Source organism: Bacillus rossius, chromosome 3 (genome assembly GCF_032445375.1).
Source record: "Bacillus rossius redtenbacheri isolate Brsri chromosome 3, Brsri_v3, whole genome shotgun sequence".
Lineage (NCBI taxonomy): Eukaryota > Metazoa > Arthropoda > Insecta > Phasmatodea > Bacillidae > Bacillus > Bacillus rossius.
Window position 1 is genome coordinate 26,381,031 of NC_086332.1, and position 22,444 is coordinate 26,403,474.

A 22,444-nucleotide genomic window follows, 5' to 3' on the forward strand; every position below is an offset into this window, starting at 1 on the left:
GCAAGGTCGACCACGGAACACGCACGGGTAGAGCTGCTATCTCCCTTCGCTGAACACTCGTGTTTACAGGTAGTCACTCGCAAGGGCGTCGCCAGCCGATGGCCAGCCGATGGCCTGGGGGGAGGGGGGAGGGGGCAAGTTGTAGGAAAAGTATGTATTTTTTTGCATTTGGATACATTTTTTTGAATCTCTAGGGCTCTAGGGGGGGGCTGCCCCCTCTACTTCCCCCCCCCCCCGGCGACGCCCTTGGTAAACTTGTGTAGATAGCTATCTTTACCGCTATCACAGAACACACTCGTGCAGAGCGCGATAGTCGTAGAACACACTCGTCGTATAGAGTAACACTCTCTTTACCGCTTGTCAGCATGAGGACTTGTCATACAACACACACTCATGTAGAACAACACTCTTTTACCACTCTCACGTAAAGATATACTCTTTTTACTGCTAGTCTTAGAACACACCCGTATATAAGTAGTTACAATCTCTTTACCGCTAGTCATTAAACACACTCTCACTATTGTAGAACTCACTCGTTTATAACAACACTCTCTCTACCGCTAGTCATAGACCACGCGCTTATAGAAAGTGTTCTTTTACAACTGTTATATAACACACTATAGTGTATAGATACACTTTCTTTATCTATAGTCATAGAACCCACTCGTGTAGAGCTGCAGTCTCCTTTATTACCAGTCATAGCACATTACGCGAGCTGACTTTGCCTTCCCAGCTTGGTCAACAGCCTGCGGTCTATTGGTGCTAAATATCGTGTTTTTGTATTTGTGATGAGTAATTATTTACAGTCAATTGTGCAAAGAAATATTAAATGAATGGAAACGAAACAAAATGCTAAAATATATTTCCCAAGTAGTCGCCTTTATTTGAACCCAGAGTTCTTCAGAGGCAAAGTTATACCATCTTATTATACGGTAAACCAAGTATTTTAAAATGTTATGAAAATGTAATTAAAGTAATTTAGGTAATGGTTAAAACCTGTTGGTTGTTTTAATTTATATATTTATTAAATAAAGATACAATTAAGAAATATTTATGATTTTTTTATAAATATCGAGACATGATATTATGTGTTAAGAGGACGAAATAACCATTTGCAAACTTCAAGCTGCTTTATAATCATATTAGATTAATTTTTATACTGATGAAACCTCACGAGTTTAATCATTTACATTTCGGATCGATAATTGTGACTATGAGAAAAGGTAATGCTCAACTCGTATAGTCACTGTTTATGTAAGAAGCTGACCGCTCTTAGCTCTTAGCAGACTTTATATTTAAGTCATTAATTGTTTTTATGAACGCTACTTAAAACACTTATGCTAAATGTTCTTGTAACTGTGCTGCTGTTTCAAAGTCAGTAAATTACTGTTAAGTATTGAGTGGCTTACTGGTGCCAATAAGTACGTTCATGGTATTATTTCAAAAGTGTTGTAAAATGACTGATTGTAACAAGTCAGATTTTTGAAATTCATATAGTAAAACGTTAGAACGTAGACCAAAACAATTTTTTTTTCAGAGTTGGTTCGAGCATGACAAAGCTGCGTGGTCAGGGATTGAGTTTGTGCCACTCTTGGAAACAGTAATTGTAAATGTTTGTGCCATCATACGTGGTTATACAATATACGTATGTGCATTCATATTTTTGGTTATTTAAGTTAAGATTTTTGTTGAGTTTATTATTGTTTTATATTTAGGTGAAATCAAAATATTTATTAATCTTGTTTTTGATTATTTGAAATTATTTAAAACAGGATTAGTTGACCTATTGTACATATATGTATACACACATACACACACACAGTTGCTGGTTTATAGTGCGCATGGCTAACTCCAAGGCTCGTCGCTTGCTTCACACGGAGCGTTTGAACGCCACTGCGCTGCGATCGCGCGTCCTCTTAGCCAGTGGAGTAGTGCCTGGATGCGCGCGAAAATAAAATATGCACAATACTATTTGCGCCTGTAACTTTGGAGGGTTGTGTTTCCAGTCATTGGTTCTCCAATAAAAAAATACTTGGTTTGGCGTTCCTTGCCACCAATTAATATTTTCCCCAGCAATTTATTAACATATTGTACACAATTGTTACTATAATTAAGTCTGAGGCACTTCAGGACGAAAGGGAGTTGAAGATGACAATTTCAGTTAGAGAATCGTGGAAAAAATTGAAAGTTCAACGAATTCAGAAGCATAAGAGATGAAGGGTAAGCCACCCGCGCTGAAGCTGATTAAAAGCATTGGGATATACCATCATGAAACTTAAGAGGGTGACTACTGAATTTATTTAGTAAAGGTTTATGTACAATTAGGCAGGGAGAATATGTTATAGACCGTCAGAAATTTCCATACACATATTTTAACTAACAGTAATTATGAAAAACTAATGTAACTCTGCAAATAAAATTTCCTAATACTGAATTCCGCTGCGTTTAAATTTTTTTAAAACACTGTCTTGATGAATACTGATTTATAACTGTAGATATATCTGATTCAATAATGATTTAATGGAATATTTTTCTAATACCCTTTGTTCAATCAATTCTCACAGGCGAATGAACTGGCCGGCTCTATAGAGTCAACTACATTAAGGTTTCACATTCTTTAGGACTGTGTGATGTTTAACATTAAATACTTTTTTTCTTCAAAGTGGAATAGTGAAACTGTATTACAAGATTATTCTTCCCGAAACGTTACACGTTTATTGGTTGTTTACACTGAATCTGACAAGAATATTTAGATAACACAGAATCAAGCTTATCATAGTTAATTGTGAAATGAAATCGTTTGATTAAAAATTGAATCATCTACATTTCTACTCTAGATCCAGACATGGGTACAGATTTCCGGGGAGATAAGTAGTGTTTTATTTCGTAAAAAAGATAAACTTTTGGTAAATGACTTTGAATTTTGTTGCAGAAACCTCCCGAGTATTATAATTTGCAACGCTGAAGTCAAAATAACATTAAAGTCTAACCGAAGTTAAATCCTTTTTATACCCAGAGTCTTTGTTTTGTACCACGTTATAAACGACCGAAGAAAGTAAAAACCGCTCACTCAAAAAACATTTCTAGAATAATTTTATACTTCATAAATGAGAAAAGCGAATGAAGACAAATGACCAGTGAGGACGAGCATTTGCATTTTCAAAAATATCACTTTCTTTTAAAACGGTTTTGCTCAAAGTAGGACGTGAAAATGACAAGTGTAGAAAACAATTAATCTTGGGAGACAGTGCCTTCATGAAAACGGTAAAAGAAGTAAAAATATTTTGATGGAAAGAAACTGGCGAAAAGTTATTGCGTATCAAACGAAGATTAGTGTGATTATTTTGGATGATATTATTACGCACTTAGCAAAGTATATTTTAGAATAACTTCTTAAAGTTTGTTACTATCCATCATAAAATTGTATCAAAATTTGAAACACATGAGCAGGGAGCCTAACATTTATTTTCTACGTTCACTTAAATGACTGCCTACACTACACATTTTGAAAAGTACGGAAGTTGGTGTGCCACCACGTGGAACGGATAAATAATATATTTTCGTTTGATTCTATGGTATATGCCATACACAACTTTGCCGATTATAACAGATATGCGTACTCTTAGTTGTTTATCAATTCGTCAATCAGACTTTCACAATATCATCGATATTTATTATAATTATAGAGTGAATAATTAATCTAGTATTTTAGGTGTAATAAGAAACAAAATAATAATAATTAAAAACAATTGAAAATGAAATTATTTTTAGTTTGAAAATGAAGTTATGAATTGGCCTTGTATTGCTGTAAATAAATTGTAATGCGTTCATAATAATTTTTTATTTTAAAATTTAGTTTCACATCAACTTCCTTCCAAAATTTTTGTTACTATACTTTTTTTACTGTAACCTTATTTTGTTCTTTTGTGACGATGTCTTGACTATCATTCTCTATGAATGTTGTAAGTACCCGCAAATTGCTTTTATTACTAACATTGAAGCTCCCTCTAACCTATCCAACATAAACCTTACAAAGATAAAAGGTTTAAGCAACTTTGGAAATAATTTTTAGATAAAGAAAATATTGAAATAAACATTTTAATGAAAATGCCAATAAACAATGGCTCATAACATACAATTTTTGGCCAGATAAAAAAAAACTGTTTATGTACAGATAGCAAATTTTAATAATTCAAAAGTGCAATTACTGTGGACAATTTTAATGTCTATCACAATGTATAAAAGTAGAGTAAAAAAATTCGTTTGGAAGCCACTATTAGAATTTCACTCGTTTTAAAAACTGAGTTATAATTATTATTCTGACGTTTACATGAAAAGTATTAACCAGTAGATGTCGTAAAAAAATCGTCTTGCGCAACATCAGTTTCAGATATGACCGGAGAAACGGTTCTATGCACGCACGCATCCTTGCCGCTAGTTAAGTAGATACATCAGTCTGATGACACATGGACGAGGACGAGGAAGAAGGGACGCAGAGGCGAGTACCTAGCGCGAACTTGACGCCGGTCCACGCCTGCTTGAAGTAGCTGACGAGGCGGCGGTACAGCGACCTGGGGGAGGCGCGCCGCCGCCGCCGGCCGCCGCCCGCGGGCGGGTCGTCGCTGTGGGCGGCGGCGGCGTCGGGCGTCACGACGCCGTCGCGCGCCGCCTGCTCCGTGGTCCAGACATGCGGGCCGGCGCGCGGCCTGCCCCGCAGCGCGCTCACCACCCCTCCCCCCTGACCCGCGCGCCCCTCCACCCCCTCGGCGGCCGGCTAGCGCGGCGCCGCACCACCTGCAAGACACAACACAACTGCTGGTCCCGCGCCGGCGACACTCCGCGCCGTCGGGCTGTCGTGTTTGCAGCGTTTCTCTTCCACCCTCTTCACTACGTATCAACCCGACCCTTACCGCAGGAACGCGAGCCCATCACACACGCAACTTCGGCTGACACACAGGGCCGGCGCGTCCATACAGGCGAACTGGGCAACCGCCTAGGGCGCCAAGTGGCTGGGGGCGGCGCAGCACGACACATAACAGCTCATATCATATGTTTAACGATTATTGAAACTAGATGAAAATGGATTTTTGTAACAGTTTGGAATGTTTATATTGATATAAGTAATTATTTTAAGTCCACGGTGACCTTTTTATGATTTGTAATAAGTAAAAAAAAAACACAAGCCTGCTTACATTTCATTGTTGACAAAATCTTAGGCTTACGTGATGTATTTTGGACAAGGACAATTTTTTTTGGTGTGTCCGGCGGGAGGGGGAGGGTAGGTGGCATTAAGGTTTTTCGCCTAGGGCGCCAATTTACCTTGCACCGGCCCTGCTGACACAGTTCAATTTCCACGAGCACCACACGTTACTTTCGCGTCAGTACCATTTTTAGAACCATTCTTCGCATATTCCTGCACAAAAATAAAGTAATATTCAATACTAATAAAACATTAAACTAAAAAAAAAAAGATGGAGTAAATATTTTGGAGAAAACTATTTATGGTTTCTTAATTTTTTTTGACGTGATAACGTCTTATAAATCGATGAACGCCGGCTGCACGCACGAAAAATTATCACGTTCCGCCTGAGCCGAGCTGCAAGAACCGGCCAACAACCGTGCGAGAAAATCTTCAATAATATCAAACAGGTTTATGGCGGGCTTTTTAACTAATTGTTCGTCAATATATATTTAAACAAATTATTTAAATTAAATTTGCAAAAAAACTGTAAATAATATTTGAAAATTAAAAAGTATGAAATTTTTCATCAATGTTTTCTGATGACGTTATCACGTAAAATTATCGTCCCTAAACCAACTTTACAGACAACCCCCCTTTTTTTAAACATGAATCTAAGACAGCATTAAAACAATAAAAGGGTAGACACTTGACGCTGCGTTGTGTAGTCGTACAGTAGAATATCATTACACATCTACCGATGGAGCAAACAAACATGATTAAAAGGGAAAGAAGGGTAAAAGGGGGGGGGGGAATTACGACATACTTTTTTTTTCCTTCAAAAAGAAGCAAACGGTCCGTCGTCGTAAATTTCACATCACAGCGCAGGTTCCAAATTCTCCATCATAGCAGAACAACTCACGATCGGGCCGCGAGCGAGGTTGCGATTGCTACGAAACAGTGATTATACGTCAGCGCTGATTCAACTTCGCTGGACGACTTCAGGACGGGTGAGCCATATTCAGTGGACGTAACGTTCCCAGTTCACCCCCGCTGTCTTATATGAAGGCCCTTTTTTTTTCCGTAAGTCATGTAGACTAATAATTAGCTGTATTTATGTTTCTAGAGATTTATTTTACCTTCGTCTATAAAAAATTACAAGAGTTTTCACATGGATATGTAAAAAATATAAGTAATTTGTTGCATATACAAATAGGCTACACGCACATAAATAAAGCTAAATCATCAATATAAGAATAAACGAAAAGGTAGAAGACAACGTTCATAAAACAGCATTAGAAACATTAAATTAGTGTTAAAGAGAAAAAAATAAAATTAAAGAGGTCGCAACTGATGATGAGAATGTTAAATTCCCATTGAGATATTAAACTGAGGAATGATCTCATTTTTTAAGTAGAAAGTTGAAAAATTATTGGGTATTTCCTTAAGATCCAGCGGTAGTTTATTACATAACTTACGATTCTCTAACATGCAAGTGGTCACGTATGCCACTGTGTACCAGTTATACGGGTTTTTATTGCTCTTGAACTGTTCCTTGAAACTCTCGGTAAGTGGCTGCACCGCCAGAGTAACGACATCCCCAAAATGCCTTGAAGACAACACTCGTGCAGTGCGCCGACCATAGAGGGTCGACCACTCCAAGTCACCTTGTTATCCAAGCGCACCACAGCCATGTGGTCTCAAAGAAAGGAGAAATAATTACGACATCTTCAATACAACAGTTCTCAGGTAATCAAGCACTGTTCATCGTTAGTCATCGGACATTTCTCTCTTTTAAGTCAAAACACGAAGTCAGTACTTGCCTGCAACATATTATTATTTTCCCTTTACAAATCAATCATGAATTCTATTGGAAGAAAGGATGCCGGCGTAATATTATTTTCAATATCCGCTTTTTCGGAGTATCAGAAGGCCAATTTCCACACCCGGCCTTCATCACAAGTGGAATACGTGACATAAGTTACCAAGAGACAGTAGGTTATCTCATTTACCCAGTTCTCCATCAATACCTCATAGGATCAAGCTGAACCATCCTAGCTACCACCTGAGGCTGCTGGTTTCCTAGAAAAGGGAACAAAGTTTTTCTGAAGCTCTGCTACTTCATCTACCACCACACCTAGGACTGGAACCAAGGGTTCTCTGCTACTTCAAATACCACCACTCCTAGGATTGGAAACAAGAATTCCCTGAAGCACTGCTAATTCATCTACCACCACTCCTAGGATTAGAATAAAGGTTTCCCTGAAGCTCTGCTACTCCATCTACCACCACTCCTATGATTGGAAACAAGGATTCCCTGAAGCTCTGCTACTCCATCTACCACCACTCCTATGATTGGAAACAAGGATTCCCTGAAGCTCTGCTACTCCATCTACCACCACTCCTATGATTGGAAACAAGGATTCCCTGAAGCTCTGCTACTCCATCTACCACCACTCCTATGATTGGAAACAAGGATTCCCTGAAGCTCTGCTACTCCATCTACCACCACTCCTATGATTGGAAACAAGGATTCCCTGAAGCTCTGCTACTCCATCTACCACCACTCCTATGATTGGAAACAAGGATTCCCTGAAGCTCTGCTACTCCATCTACCACCACTCCTATGATTGGAAACAAGGATTCCCTGAAGCTCTGCTACTCCATCTACCACCACTCCTATGATTGGAAACAAGGATTCCCTGAAGCTCTGCTACTCCATCTACCACCACTCCTATGATTGGAAACAAGGATTCCCTGAAGCTCTGCTACTCCATCTACCACCACTCCTATGATTGGAAACAAGGATTCCCTGAAGCTCTGCTACTCCATCTACCACCACTCCTATGATTGGAAACAAGGATTCCCTGAAGCTCTGCTACTCCATCTACCACCACTCCTATGATTGGAAACAAGGATTCCCTGAAGCTCTGCTACTCCATCTACCACCACTCCTATGATTGGAAACAAGGATTCCCTGAAGCTCTGCTACTCCATCTACCACCACTCCTATGATTGGAAACAAGGATTCCCTGAAGCTCTGCTACTCCATCTACCACCACTCCTATGAGTGGAAACACGGGTTCCCCGAAGCTCTCGGGGTCCGTGGTCTCTAGCGACGCGCTCAGGTAGGCGGGCGACTGTCTTTGAGGCGTGCTCCGCTCGCCTCGCTCCGAGCCTGTGTGATCGCTGAACCACGCCTAAGGCAGTCGACCGGCCTGCGTCAAAGAGCACATTAAACCCGCCGCCCTCCTCCCCGCCCTCCGCTCTCCGCCCGTGGCTTGTTCGGAACTCACTACACAGCGGTCTGCGTTGCTTACACGCTCCCGTGGGAATATCCTCATTTTTTTAATGCTTGCAAAGAAAAAAAGACTGTTTCCCTAGGCAAAATTAGAACTTTTCAAATAGGTCGAAGAGTTTCTAATTGAAATATACATATTAAACAAATAAATACTCTTTACGTACCTAGATATTTGATGCTAGATCTGCACCTTCGGTTGAAATACGTGATAATACAGTTAACCCTACAAGGATATCAACCAAATTTGTAGCTTTGTTTTGATGATAAACAAGCATTAATATATATTTATAGTTTTTCCCTGAAAGTACAGTTTTTATCCCAACATGCTTTAAGAAATACCAAAATTTTGTTACATATTTACGAACTTATTTTAACTTTTCTTTCGTGAGAATGTACGTTATATTTTCGTGAAAAAAGAAATTGGTGGATAGAGGGTAGGGCGACTACCGCATTCACGTTCCAAAGTAATACTACTTATATATATATATATATATATATATATATATATATTCAATGGTAGTATGCTTGGGATGCTTTGAAGGAATGGGTAAAATAAATATGATTCCTCTGGACTGTCCACGTCCATTGATTCTATTCTGGATGCGTTATTGTTGGGCTGGGTCGATGTAGACGGCTGCAGCTCTCGAGGCGGCGTATTCCGTCGTGCGCGCTCACCACTCAGGGCTGCCTGGGCCGATTCCGTTTTTTTATGGTCTTCTTTCTTTTTTAGTCGATAGAGTCGACATCCATACGCATCGGAAAGTCTAGGTGGCCGGTTAGAAGCGGATGTCACTCGTTGCTTCTTGCTGCGTGCGTAAAAAATATTGTGCACCAAATATTGAAGTTTTTTTGACGTGACAACGTCTAATAAATCGATGAACGCCGGCTGCACGCACGAAAAAGTGTCCCGTTACGCACATTGTCCCATTACGTTGTGTCCCGTTACGCTCATTGTACGCTTGCGCCGCATCTATCTATCTTCCACTGATTGGAACAACCATCGATTTGACTTTTTCGAGGCACATTAAACTTGAAACACTCCTATTCGTTTCCTACTTTTCCTATCATCGTCCTATCCTTAACAGAATAACACAGATTAGAAGAAGTTAAATAGCAAACATGTATAAAAGTTATATTTATAATAATCTCTTCGTTAAAGTAATAAACATATTTGAATTAATGAGTGCAAATAAAAGTAAATTTATCAATTAAATTGTAGATTTAATTTCACTCTTTCTTTGTATCCATACAAAATAGTGATAGTTCAATAAAAATGATTCAATTTTATTCATAAAAGTATGCAATAATTTCATAAATGTTTTGTTATGACGTTGTCACGTTAAACTATCATCCGTAAACTGACTTTACAGACAACCAATTTTTTTACAAAACGTAGTTTACACTCAAACGTAAATTACAAAAATTGTTTGGAGCAAATTAACAAAGTAATTTTGTCACTAGCTCGCTTGCGACTGAACTAGCCGCGCCTACTAAGCAATTTAGCGTTCACTGCCGCGCGGTTACGTCATTGCGGGGTGACGCAGGGGGGGGGGGGGAAGTGATGGCGCCATCGTTCCAGCGTTTCCCGTTGCCGTCAGAGCGAGTTTTAAGATGGTATAGTTATTTTTAGCATAGAGTGTAAAGTTTGGCCGTAGTGGGCGTTTCAAAGCATCCTATTTTCGTGTCGTCAAAATTATGTCATGACCCTCCGTACGAAACATAAGTTCATTGAATTCACGTCTAAAATAATATTCTTTCCAGAAACTATATGATCCACCGCGCGCCTACGCTAACGTTTTGCTCGCCGAGCATTGCTATGTTGCGAGTTGCCGTAATTCAGGTAGTTTTTTTTTTCATCTTGAACGAGCATTAATGATGATATTGATAAAATATTTTCTTCCGCGCATGGCTATAACATTGGCGTACGATTTTCAAACAAATGTTTCTACAATTATTATTGATATAAGAAATTAAATATGAATTTGTTTAAAAATGGTAATCCAACAGATGCACGCTTTTGTTAAAATCTAAAAAGTAATGTAGTATTTTGACAAACGAATTATTTTAAACGCTTTAGAAACTAAAAATTTAACTCTTAGTCCGGTATTACAAGACATAAAAATAAGAGTTTATGTGTTGGATATGCTACACCTGTACCCTAACCGTTTTCCTAGTGCACAGAACGATTTCCGAACCCTTAGATAGGACACGGTCAGTCCTTTTTTTTTGGTGTCCTATCCGTAACATATTTGTTGCCAAAACTTACACCAATGTGCAGAGCTCACTCAATCGGTGATTTCGTCCTAATGGCAGATTCGTGTATGGCACCATTACCTCGTATATAGTCACTTTTTTGATCATTGGGTGACGTACCAAGGGTGTTGTTGTGCCAAATGAATCGTTATGATGGTGAAACTATCCTGGAATATATTTGGTACACAAGAAATAAGCGCACATTAAAACGTACTCGAGAAAATTAGAAAAGCGGTTCTACTTTTGTGCGATGGTGCTGCTATCTCTAGTCTATTTGTGGTAACAATTATATCGATGGATGCAAACCGTCCGCTATAATGCGTTGAAACCGGTTTCTAACCTCGCGCTGGGCACCTTTTATTGAAACGGTTACCGATTTGTTTCCATGCTGGGATTCGGTTTGGACACGTTCTGGAATACGGCCCGCGAGTTAGGTTACAGTTGTGTCCCAACAAGGCAGTGCTTATTCGCTACCTTACCCGAACATACAAAATTCTATGAAATTCCATATCTGCATACGCCTTGTTTTTTTGACGTGACAACGTATAATAAATCGATGAACGCCGGCTGCACGAACGAAAAAGTGTCCCGTTACACACATTGTTCCGTTACGCTGTGTCCCGTTACACTCATTGTACGCTTGCGCCGCATCTATCTCTCTTCCACTCGACTGTTTATAAAGTTAAGTGCTTATAACAACAACAATTTCGGCAATAAAGGTAAATTATTCTTGCATTTTAAAAATCTGGTTACTAGTATAATTTCAAGTATTTATTCTTTTATTATTAAAATTAAAATGATTCAATTTTATTCATAAAGTATGCAATCATTTCATCAATGTTTTGTTATGACGTCACGTTAAACTATCGTCCGTAAACCGACTTTACAGACAACCATTTTTTTTATTCTATTGACAAATAAGGTTCGATCTCGGGGCAAAGCATTTGTTTTTGAGTGTTCTATCCAAGCGAGAGTCTATGGTTTGAGACCGGGGTGACCCAAGCAGACGCCCGGGGCTGGACGACGCGACGGTAGCGACGAGGTGGTCACAGTAGCGCCTGGTCTGGCCTTCGGGAGCGCTTCGTGACCTTCCGCGACGACTCCGGGGACGAAGTCGGAGAACAAAGAGCGCAGCTTCGTTTGGAGGCCAAGGCGCAGTGGTTATATACCCTGCTTGCACGAGTCAGGGAGCGACGCGGGCGTAACCGTACACACACACACACACACACAGAGAGAGAGAGAGAGAGAGAGAGAGAGAGAGAGAGAGAGAGAGAGAAGCAATTTCGTTTACTGAACAAAAAAATATACTGTACTTTTACAATAGATTCCTTTGGAAACCTGTTGCCAAGAAAGATATTGTAACTTTGTACAACACATGGCTATAGCTATTTTTGCATATATAAAATACGTTTTTTTCTCTCGGGTTAATACTGAGTATTTCTTACAAAAATTGACGCATAACTGTATATTTTTACTGACGTTTTATTCAAGCATAAATTTTTACACTTTGGAATATATAATCGAATATTAAATAACTGTACTTTATTTTGTTTTATTATGCTTATTAGTGTGTGCAGTTAATACTGGAAAGCTATTCAGGGAACGGTTTATAAATAACTTTAACTGTTAGAGGTATAAATGCCCGGATAAGTTTTACTGTGAACAATATTTTGTCGTGATACGGATGTTTTCATGTAAATGTACAAATTTACAAAGATCTATAATTTCCATTAATTTTTTGTTCCATGGTTTTACACGATAGCCGCTGTCTAACTAACCTAGAGCGTTATTACATGGCTTTGATACTCAATAAAATTATAACTGTTCATGTATAAAATATATTTGGCTATGTATCTTATTTAAAACATTTATTCGAACATAATCCACATCTTTGGCCATATTAAGATTAAATCTCTTGTCGCCACAATTTACAAACAAGTAAATTTATCAGTAGTCACGATAAATCTACAATCTGTACTAACTTTTCATGCACTTCTAAGCTATTTTTTTATTTTTATCTTATTGAGTATCAAAACTGGATTTGTTTTGTAGGAATACGTGATACATAGAAGTATTTTTTTGTATATTTCAATGACCACATGCCATCAGAACGTTTAGCTTAAGTTATAATTTTTTCCTCTTTCTACTGTGTTAAAGTAAGTAGAAACCTAAACTTTTACTGAAATTATGAAGAATGTTTTGAATTAGAAAGCGAAAAAAATTAACTATAGTTTACTATCATATTTGACTCATGCGTTTATGTACTGATAACGTCACCCCCTATCTTAATTTTTTTTTACCACAAGATAAGTTCGCAGCGTCAGTTTATCAGACCATATTCAATTTACATCAATCTGACTTGTTAATATTTGAAGAATGTTAAAGTATCTTTATTGATCCACAAATATATACTTCCTGGTAATTTGATACTTTGACTATGGAGTTCAATATCTCAAATACAGTGCTGTGGTTGCTTTCAGTGGAATGTTCTGGTGCTGAGCTTATCATTATTTTTACAATATTACATCGCAAATAAATAATTTGAAGAGTAAAATGTTGGTAAAAAAAGATGAGTTATTTATTTTAGTTATATACATAATGTTATTTTTACATAATATAAAATTTTACTGGTTATAAAGACTTATTTTAAGAGATTTTAGTTCGTAATTTTACTAACGCTTTGTTTGAAATTAATTTTTTTTATGATTAGCTTGTAAACTAAGTTATCAATAAAAGCATTTTGTAAATATCTTAGCCAATTTTAGAATTGGTATAATTACTATCGTTCAATAAAATCGAACTAGTTATTTTTTGTTTAAGTTGTTGTCTATATACGTGTATTATTTCGGAATCATTAAATTTGGTTTAATGTAATTTTAGTAAAATTGAAATTGTCTTTTACTATCTGTTGAAGAGCTCGTAAAGAAATCCATAAATAATAATGAAAATAATGTTAAAACATGAAGATATTAGCTCAGAATTAGAGGTAATACAAACTAAAAATATATTTTGGTAAAATTTCTAAACGCGAAATGGAAGTTATTAACCTATACAATTGTGTGGAAGATTTACCATGTATCTACTTTATCTCATAAAATCGTTTAGGTACATTTACCATAACAATTTTTGAGGTTAATATCTTCCATTACATTTTTAGCAAAATTATTAAAAATGCATTACAGTATATATGTATCATCTCATTATTTCGTGATTGTTTTTAAGAGCGGTACTGACTTGTACTTTACATGAATTTTTATTATTGGCAACCAATTCTTAGTAAAACATAGAATGTAATGTGTATCTAATTTAAGATAAAAAATATAAATTGTTGTACGTATATTGCTTAAGATATGACGGTTTCGCTGCGTTGGTACCAATAAATAATACATGTCTTCTTATATTACCCCTACCTAAAATAAAAAATGGGTAAGTGTATTTGTCTGTTTGTCCTTTTCACGCAGCCAACGTAGCAACAAATCGACATGATTTTAAAAGCATACCTATATATAGTTTATGGGCCGGAGAGTGACATAGACTACATATAATTGTGAAATTACATCCCTAAGCGACAGAAAAAGGGGTGAATTCAGTTTTATAATAGAAAATTATAGGAGGTAGGTCATAAACATAAAAAAAATAAGTTTGTGCCATTTCTCTATGTCCGCCACACGGTCATATGGTAAGGTCTGCCAACTTCCTATCCTCCTTGGCGAAACCAATCTACTTAGTTACGCTCGCGGCTGCTAGCGAACTAACGGCGGTAATAACAGTTTAGTTTAGAACTTCGTCAAAAAATGACTTTGACTTGAATTTGTAACGCGTTATCGTTTGGTGTGTCCGTCACGTCTTGCCTACGGGTTACCTGCCTTCCCACATAATGAAGCTGAGGATTGGCGTTCCGGTTTTGCTGATGCGTAGCCTTGAAGCACCGATATTGTGCATTAATGGGACTTTAAAATAAAAAAAAAATATATTATTTTTCAAGTGTATTTCTTACAGACTTGAAAATCGGTAGTGAAGTTCCATATTAATTATGATGTGTTTAGCCCAGGAAACTCCGGGTACTCCAGCTAGCAGTAAGCCGTAAGGAAACGCTCATTCCGTAATCCTGCCCACGTCGTAAGTCGTGCTTGATGAAGCAGCGTGTGTCCATACTCTAACTAGGGATCCGACCAGCTTTCAGAAGTTGCGAGGCGCGCGGAGCCTGAATCTCGGCGAGGCAACGTTATCCGGTGGCCGGGGCCGGGACAAAGGCCCCGGATCGGCTTCCCGCTGCCACTAGCGCCGCCCGCGGTGGAGCGCGGCAGCTCCGAGAGGCCTCGCACCTGCGCCCGCTCGGCAACAGGTGGCAGCACTACGGCAGTTCGCGCGTAATGTGCGCTCTACGCGTCGCCGCCTCCCTGCGACTCCGCCGGATATTTATTACCTCCGCTCCAGCCGCCGCCGGCGTTTTTACAACTGCGCAGGGCTCCGCCTCGCACTTCGTGATTCCTTACTCGAATATCACGTCCAGTAAACAAGTGGCTCGTACAAACAAACTACAATAACATTCCTGTGAAATCTATTTATTAAAGCTCTAACATCGACTGACCGACATACAACGCACAGCTTAAACCGGTCGGTCTAGAAGAATAAAATTTTGCGTAGGAGTTCTTCGTATAACGTAGGTAAGCTCCAAGAAAGGATTTTTGTACTTTCATCCCCTACGGGTGTTAACAAGGGGATGAAAGTTTGTATGGAAGTTTGTCATTTTTGAAGTTAGAAAAATGGAAATTCGTGCTTAGGCTTCTTTTAATAAATGAAAGTCAGATGTATAAGCGTTTTTTGTAATTCATCAAAAATGAGTATCAAATACATTCCCACCGGGCACACGGCTAGTAATAATGCTTATGTTTTACTTTTGCTTCAGTATTTTAATACCTAGCTACGTATATGTAAAATATGTAAAATTAACAATGTCAATCGCCAATTTATTGACGCGTGCATATTGTTTTATCGAAAAAACCTCGTAAGAACCTAAAGGTTAAAATATCACATGTCCTGGAACCTCACACATTTTAACCCGTAACTAAGTTCTGCAAACGTACCGTCATATTAATTTAACGAACCATGTGACTTAAAGAAACTGGAAAAATAGAAAAGGCAGAGATCGACATTTTTTAAAATTGATTTTATTTTTGTAATTGTTTCTTTAAATCACGGTGTCTCACGCCATGGTATTATGCACGACATATATCAGTATTTCTACAACCTACAAACGTTATATACGAGGGCCATTCGTAAAGTAGGCTTAAGCTTGTGGGTAAAAAAAAGGAGGTTGTCTGTAAAGTCGGGTTACGGACGATAATTTTACGTGATAACGTCATAAGAAAACATTGATGAAAAATTGCCTACTTTTTAATTTTCAAATATTATTTACAGTTTATGCAAATTTAATTTAAATAATTTGTTTAAATATAATCACGAAGAATTAATTATAGAAATAAACTGAAATCAAATCAATGTCAATAAATTGTTAATTTGAAATGACGAAATTGGACAAATAAATCAAATGTTTTAAATTGCTGCTTTTAAAAAGCCCGCCTTAACCTGTTTGATATTATAGAAGATTTTCTCGCACGATGGTTGGCCGGTTCTTGCACGCTCGGCTCAGGTGGAACGTGACAATAAGTCATGCTTTTTCGTGCGTGCAGCCGGCGTTCATCAATTTATAAGACGTTATCACGTCAAAAACTAATGAGAAAATGTTTTATATTGATACTTTTAGTTTACTTCATATCTACTTCACATTTCCACATAATCACCATTAATTTCCAAGCACTTTTCGTAACGCTGCACCAGTTTCTCTGCCTAGCAGTTCACCACCTGGAAATGGAACGTACAACTTGGCTATAGGCAGCACAGACTTCGAATAGACAATGCGTGTAGCCCGTAGTACAGGCGCTTATTAAACATCTCCTAAAAAGTTTACGCAATCTCCGTACTCAAGTCGAAAAATGATTGCTATATTTTTTTTGGGACAAAAAGGGCGTAATTTTGATTCTTTAAAGATACGTGGGTCAAAAATTACAGCAAAAATTACAAAATTCCAATTGCCAACTGGTTTAATTTCCAGGCGGCGAACTTCTAGGCAGAGGGGTTAAAAAAAACTGGTGAAGTGTAGCGAAAAGTACCTGGAACTGAATGGCGATTACGCGAAAATGTAATGTAGGTCTGTAGTAAACTAAAATTTGTGAATAAAAGCTTTTTCCCATTATTTAATTTTTTTAAATGATCTAACTGAGCTTACTTTAAACAATGTAAAAAAATATAATAATAATAAAACCGCCATAAAACTGAAACAATACTACATATATGATAATTACCGTGTACTTTATGGTTATATAAATGGTTTCAGAACTAAGAATGTTGATATCGTAGAATAAGAAATAAAGTAGTAGGAAAAAAACCCTAAACTACCCCTTCCCACCGCCACAATGTGCCAAAAGCATGCAAAAGAGATATCCCAATATATTCCCGAAAAAAAGGAGATGGTGGAAATTGTGCAAAACGAAGGAATACGTAGTCGTCATGGGCGCGGAAGGGATCGGGCGGACAATGGGCGCGATATTTCACAGGCTTGGCGCAGGTTCAAGTTCCAGCCCGGCCTCTGGGGCAGCCAGCGGTCTGGCACGACGCAGCGGTGGGTCTGTGATATACTGACCACCGAGTCAGACGCCCGAGCAGTCTTTGCATTTTTCGTTTGCTGCTGTAAAAGTTAAAGGTTGGTTATGTTTGGTTTGTATCATAAAGCGTACGTTCATTAAATTGTAAAAGTATTAAAATTCTCGCATAGATTCAATTTTTTTTTACCGGGAGGGTAATTTTTCGCTCGTACAGGTGATCGTAACTTAAATGAATGGTTTATTAATTTTTATCACGTGTTACATATGTCTTTTTGCCAAGATTCAGCGTATGCAAAATTAATAAAAATTTCCATTTCTCTTATGTAAAATCAACAAGAATTTGAGAGTTTCATAAAGATGAAAATTTGTACGTAGATTAAAATAGTTAATGTCATAAATATTGGCTAAGTAACATACAGTAGCTTTAAAAGCTTCATTAATTTTTTCCAAAGTTAAATTCAGCGTATTATTTCTTTTTTTTTTAAAAAAAGCTTAGCCTTCTCTTCTTTTCTATTTTCCAAAAGCCCAGCTTTATCTGCACAATATTTGATGTTACTTCAAAGAGAGCGACCTCCCCTGCTCGGATCACAGCAATGGTTACTTTTATTTTCATAACATTATAAACAGGAGTGAACTTTATTTTTTTGGACATTGCGTGATGACATTGATATATATGTTTTTAAACAAAAGAATTATATAATAAAAACAAACACCACCACTTTGTGTGTGTGTATTTATATATATGTTTTTTTTGTCCGAATACGATATCATATTTATTTTTATTTGAGCATGTCCGTGGTTTAACCGGCAGGGAGAGAGATTGACAGCGATGAAAGAGCCGCTGATGCGACAGACATGCCGAGAGAGCGCGCAGGCGGCAGGCACGCCAGAGCGCTCTCGCGGCGATGATGGAGAGTTCAAGTTCTCGCAGCCCTCGTCAGAACGCAATGACGAGCCTGCAATGGTTTTCAAATGCCACGCACACCAAGGAGTTCAACAGACTACACAGCACGCGCTCCTGAATTCGGGAAAAAATACCTATTCTGTAAACGAACGAATATACGGCACAGGAATCGTACCCACGACCCAGAGCACTAACCGCTGTAGAGTCACCTCTCGGACGTTTTTTGGGTCGGGTTAGCACCAAGTGACCGCTAATAATTGTGTAACGTAAAACTCTTCGTTTACGAAAGCAGCAACCATTGACCAAAATCACGAGGAATAAAAGTCTCATAAGTAGGTAAATATTTTTTTCTTCCATTAGCCATTTATAGCTTTAGATTCGCCATATTATAAAACAATACGGTTTTTTTTTTGCGTTATTCCAAAGATCTGCTTTTCTGTCGAAGTTATTAAATGTGAATTTGCAATTTTACGACGTGAATATTTTAACTGTGGAGAACTTACTAGTCGCGACCCTTGGATAAAGTTACCTGATAACTTCATAAAAAATAACAATCGTTGCAATAAAAAAATGTTGGTGTAATAGTAGCAGAACATACCTACATCTGCGCATGCGCTTTTCAGCTTTAACTGGTTTTGTTTCGTACCTCGTTTTCAATAAGTTGATAGTGGTGCAGATCAGCAAAGTAGGCAGTGCTTCGTGCAAGCGTGCATGCTTTGGTTGCAGGTATGTTCTGCTACAATTTTTCACTGTAGGCTCGAATACTCGCGCATTTTTAATTACTAGAGACCTGCAAAATTCGCGGTTTCGATGGCCTTCAGGATAGACTGCACATACCCCTGTACACTCGGGCAAACAATGCAAGTTCATTGGCTGCCGACTTGAAAGTTGTCTCCAGCTGGTTTGTCTGCGATTCGATCCTTATTTGGTCGAGGGTTTTTTAACTGGTTGAGATTCGTCCAGATGAACAGTAAGCCAATAGCAAAATTATCTAAGAGGTATATGTGTTTGAATTCTAGCCTATCACAGAATGAATCCGCGAATTTTGCAGGTATCTAGTAATTACAGAGTCGACCGTGTTTGGTCCCAAGGACGGACAGCGAGAAGCAAGGATGGACGAAGTTTCGCTCGCCCGGAAAGTTCTCGGGCGAGGCGGTGCGTTACGCGAGCCCCGGCCAGCCCTGGAGAAGGGATGTGGAGGGCAAGGGGGCGACGCGGCAGCCAATAAAGCCGCGCGGTTCACCGCCGCTCTTCATTAGCGCGCGTCGTTCGCACGCAGGCGCCCGCCGCACGTCTCCGGGAAGCCCTGCTTCCTTACACCGAGCGCTGCGGCCGATTCCTCCTCCGCGTCTCTGAATTGTGTTTTAGCTTGTATCCATCTCTTATGACCCGGTTGTCCGCCAGCCAAGCAACAACTTTCCATGCCAATAATTAATATGAATAAAATAATAAAAGGACTGGGGTGATATTATAAATAGAGTTGGTGAGGTATAAATTCAATCAAAAATTTAATAAATACAAGAAATCAATTTAAATGTAAACACGTGTATAAAATTAATTATTTAATTTAGTGAAATAATTTATATGAATTATAATTAATAATGAAAATAATAGATATGCTTAATATTTCTAAATTATAATGAAATACTTTATTATTTATAATACAAATAAATTATACATACGGGAACATAACCTCAATTATATAAATACACTTGAAAAAGTGTAGGTATAGACACAATTTCTGTCACTAACATTCACAATGAATGAATGACTTTAATTGTATGGACCAGTATTCAATATGAATCAATAAAAATTATATGATTTAAAATCAAATATATAATTTTTATTTGTATGTAGCCTTTTTTCATCCGGTCAATTTTTGTTGTATGCTGAACGAACATCGTAAAAATTCATTCTCACCTTTTTATTTCCCCATAACGCAGCCACAGAAGTATAACCTCAAAAAAAAAAATAGTAACGGTTCGAGACTGTTTACTCCGAGAAGAAGTGTGTTGGCTCGGAGAACGCGCTGACGTGTCTCGGCGCGCGGTTTTAATCCGTGGGAGCTGTGAGGGGAGGGGGTAGGCGGGAGGTAAATGATGCCGGCCGATGCATATTCATAAGCCGCGCCGTCGCAATTAGCGGCTCGTCTGCGCCGCCGGAGGAACTAAACTGGAGTTTTACCGGCGCTGCGGCTGCTGAATATTCAGCGGCCGGCTCAGCCCGGCATTGTCTCCGCTCCGGGATTCAATGACGTGTTTGCGAGTTGATTACGTCGCTCGGCGTGGCCGCGGCGACTGTTTGCGGGCAGCACCTGCCAGCGCGGGCCCGACGACGTGCGGGCTTTGTTGCCCAGCCGTCACCAACTACTCGGCGTGTCTGTTGGTCGAGGGTGCATGCCATCTTTGCCATGGTGATATGAGAACGAATCACCACCCCTACCCTTTTATTCTAGGTAGCAAAGCAATTTCAACTGATGATTAGTCATGGGTGAAATCCCGATTTTCTCGAATCCGAATCTTGAATTTGAATCCCAGAAGCACCTCGAATAATCCCCTCGAATCTTAATCTACGTGTCAAGGGTTAAAAATAAAACAATGCACTTTAAATGAAAAAAAAAATATTAACCATGGTGTTGAAACAGTCAACCCTTTAAATGTAGTTTCACGAACAAAGTTTCAAGAATGAATATATATTGTAATTTTATTTATATAATTACAGGTGCGGAAAGTATAATATCTTGAAAAATGGTAACATGATGGGTATTAAGAAAAAAAAATGATCTGGTAAACTTAAGAGATTATCAGTGTTGAATTTCTTAATTTTCTTGATCTCCTCTTATATTATTCTAGGAATTATTTACTCGAATATCGAATACTTCTAATACTAAGGATTTGGAGGTATTTGAGAATTTGATTGGTCCATCCCTAGTTATAATAGCTCTAAAGCTAATTCCTAGCAGATGTGTTGTTAACATCAATGTTCAGCAACATTTACCTCAATATGGCATTGTTACAATTTTTTCCTAACGAGTTCCTTTCATGCTATATAATCTCTAATATTAGCCTTGCAGCTACGGCTTGTTTTGCTAACCCCAGTGACACACACTCAGTCAACTAAAACCTACAATCCACTCGGAAGCAGATTATCAACATACCATAGTGGATTCCTGGCGTTCTGAACACCTTCGAAGTCAAACTTCGAAAAACTTGATCGGGTGTCGTTGGGAACGAAGGAACGAACGTATTCATCGTCTGAACACTCGCGCCAGATCGGTAGTGATATAAGAAAGGCAGTTCATGTTCCTAGGAAAAAAATTTCGAAGTGACCGCATAAAAAAAACTGTTTTCTGTTACCACGAAAATTACAAAAATATTTTTTTTGAGTCATTAAAAAATTATTTCGTTTGCAGCTGAAAAAATTAGCAGAGTGAATGTTTGAAAATAAAATAAAAAGGCCGTGACCGCTTAAAAACATTTCTTTTACAACATTCGTAGCTTCATAATAAAATTCCAATCTATTCGTGTTGGTAAACTACCACCTGCTAATGCCTTACATCGTTCTTATTGCCTCGGTTGTTCTGTTTGTTGTGTTCTCTTAAGCATAAATAATCCCGCAACATCACGGTTATTTCTTAAAAATTCAGTTTTAAGAAATCAATGTTTAATATTACAAGAACTATATTATAACTTTGTACAACACACGGCTATGGTTATTTTTTGCATATATCATATTTAGAAATAATGTTTGTTGTATGTTTGAATTTTATGCGCTGCCATACCGTTCATCTAACTGCGATTAAATTTTGCACACTTGACCTTCGAAACACTGGAAAGGTCTATGTCTAGGTGAGATTCCGGAAAACCACCGCTTGAAGAAGAATCTAATTTTTTGACGAAATGTCACCATTTTATTGGTGACGCTTTATTCGTCTCCATGACAACGGGCTTTTGCATTGCTGATCCCTTCTGCGTATCTATGGCAATTTAATATGTTACGCGAATATCCGAATAATAATGGTGACACACGAGTCAAGAGATAGGGAGATATAGAAATAAAGAAAAAAATAGAGAGGGACAGAGAAAGAGATGGAGAGAGTTAGAGAGATAAATATACACACATGGAGAAGAAGAGAGAGAATA

At 38.2% G+C, this 22,444-nt stretch overlaps 1 protein-coding gene across 1 annotated transcript in view; it reads right to left on the minus strand.

Moving 5' to 3' along the window:
- Positions 1–22,444, minus strand: part of LOC134530414 (Kv channel-interacting protein 1-like) — a 286,452-nt gene that overhangs the window by 15,290 nt on the left and 248,718 nt on the right. The window lies entirely within an intron of this gene.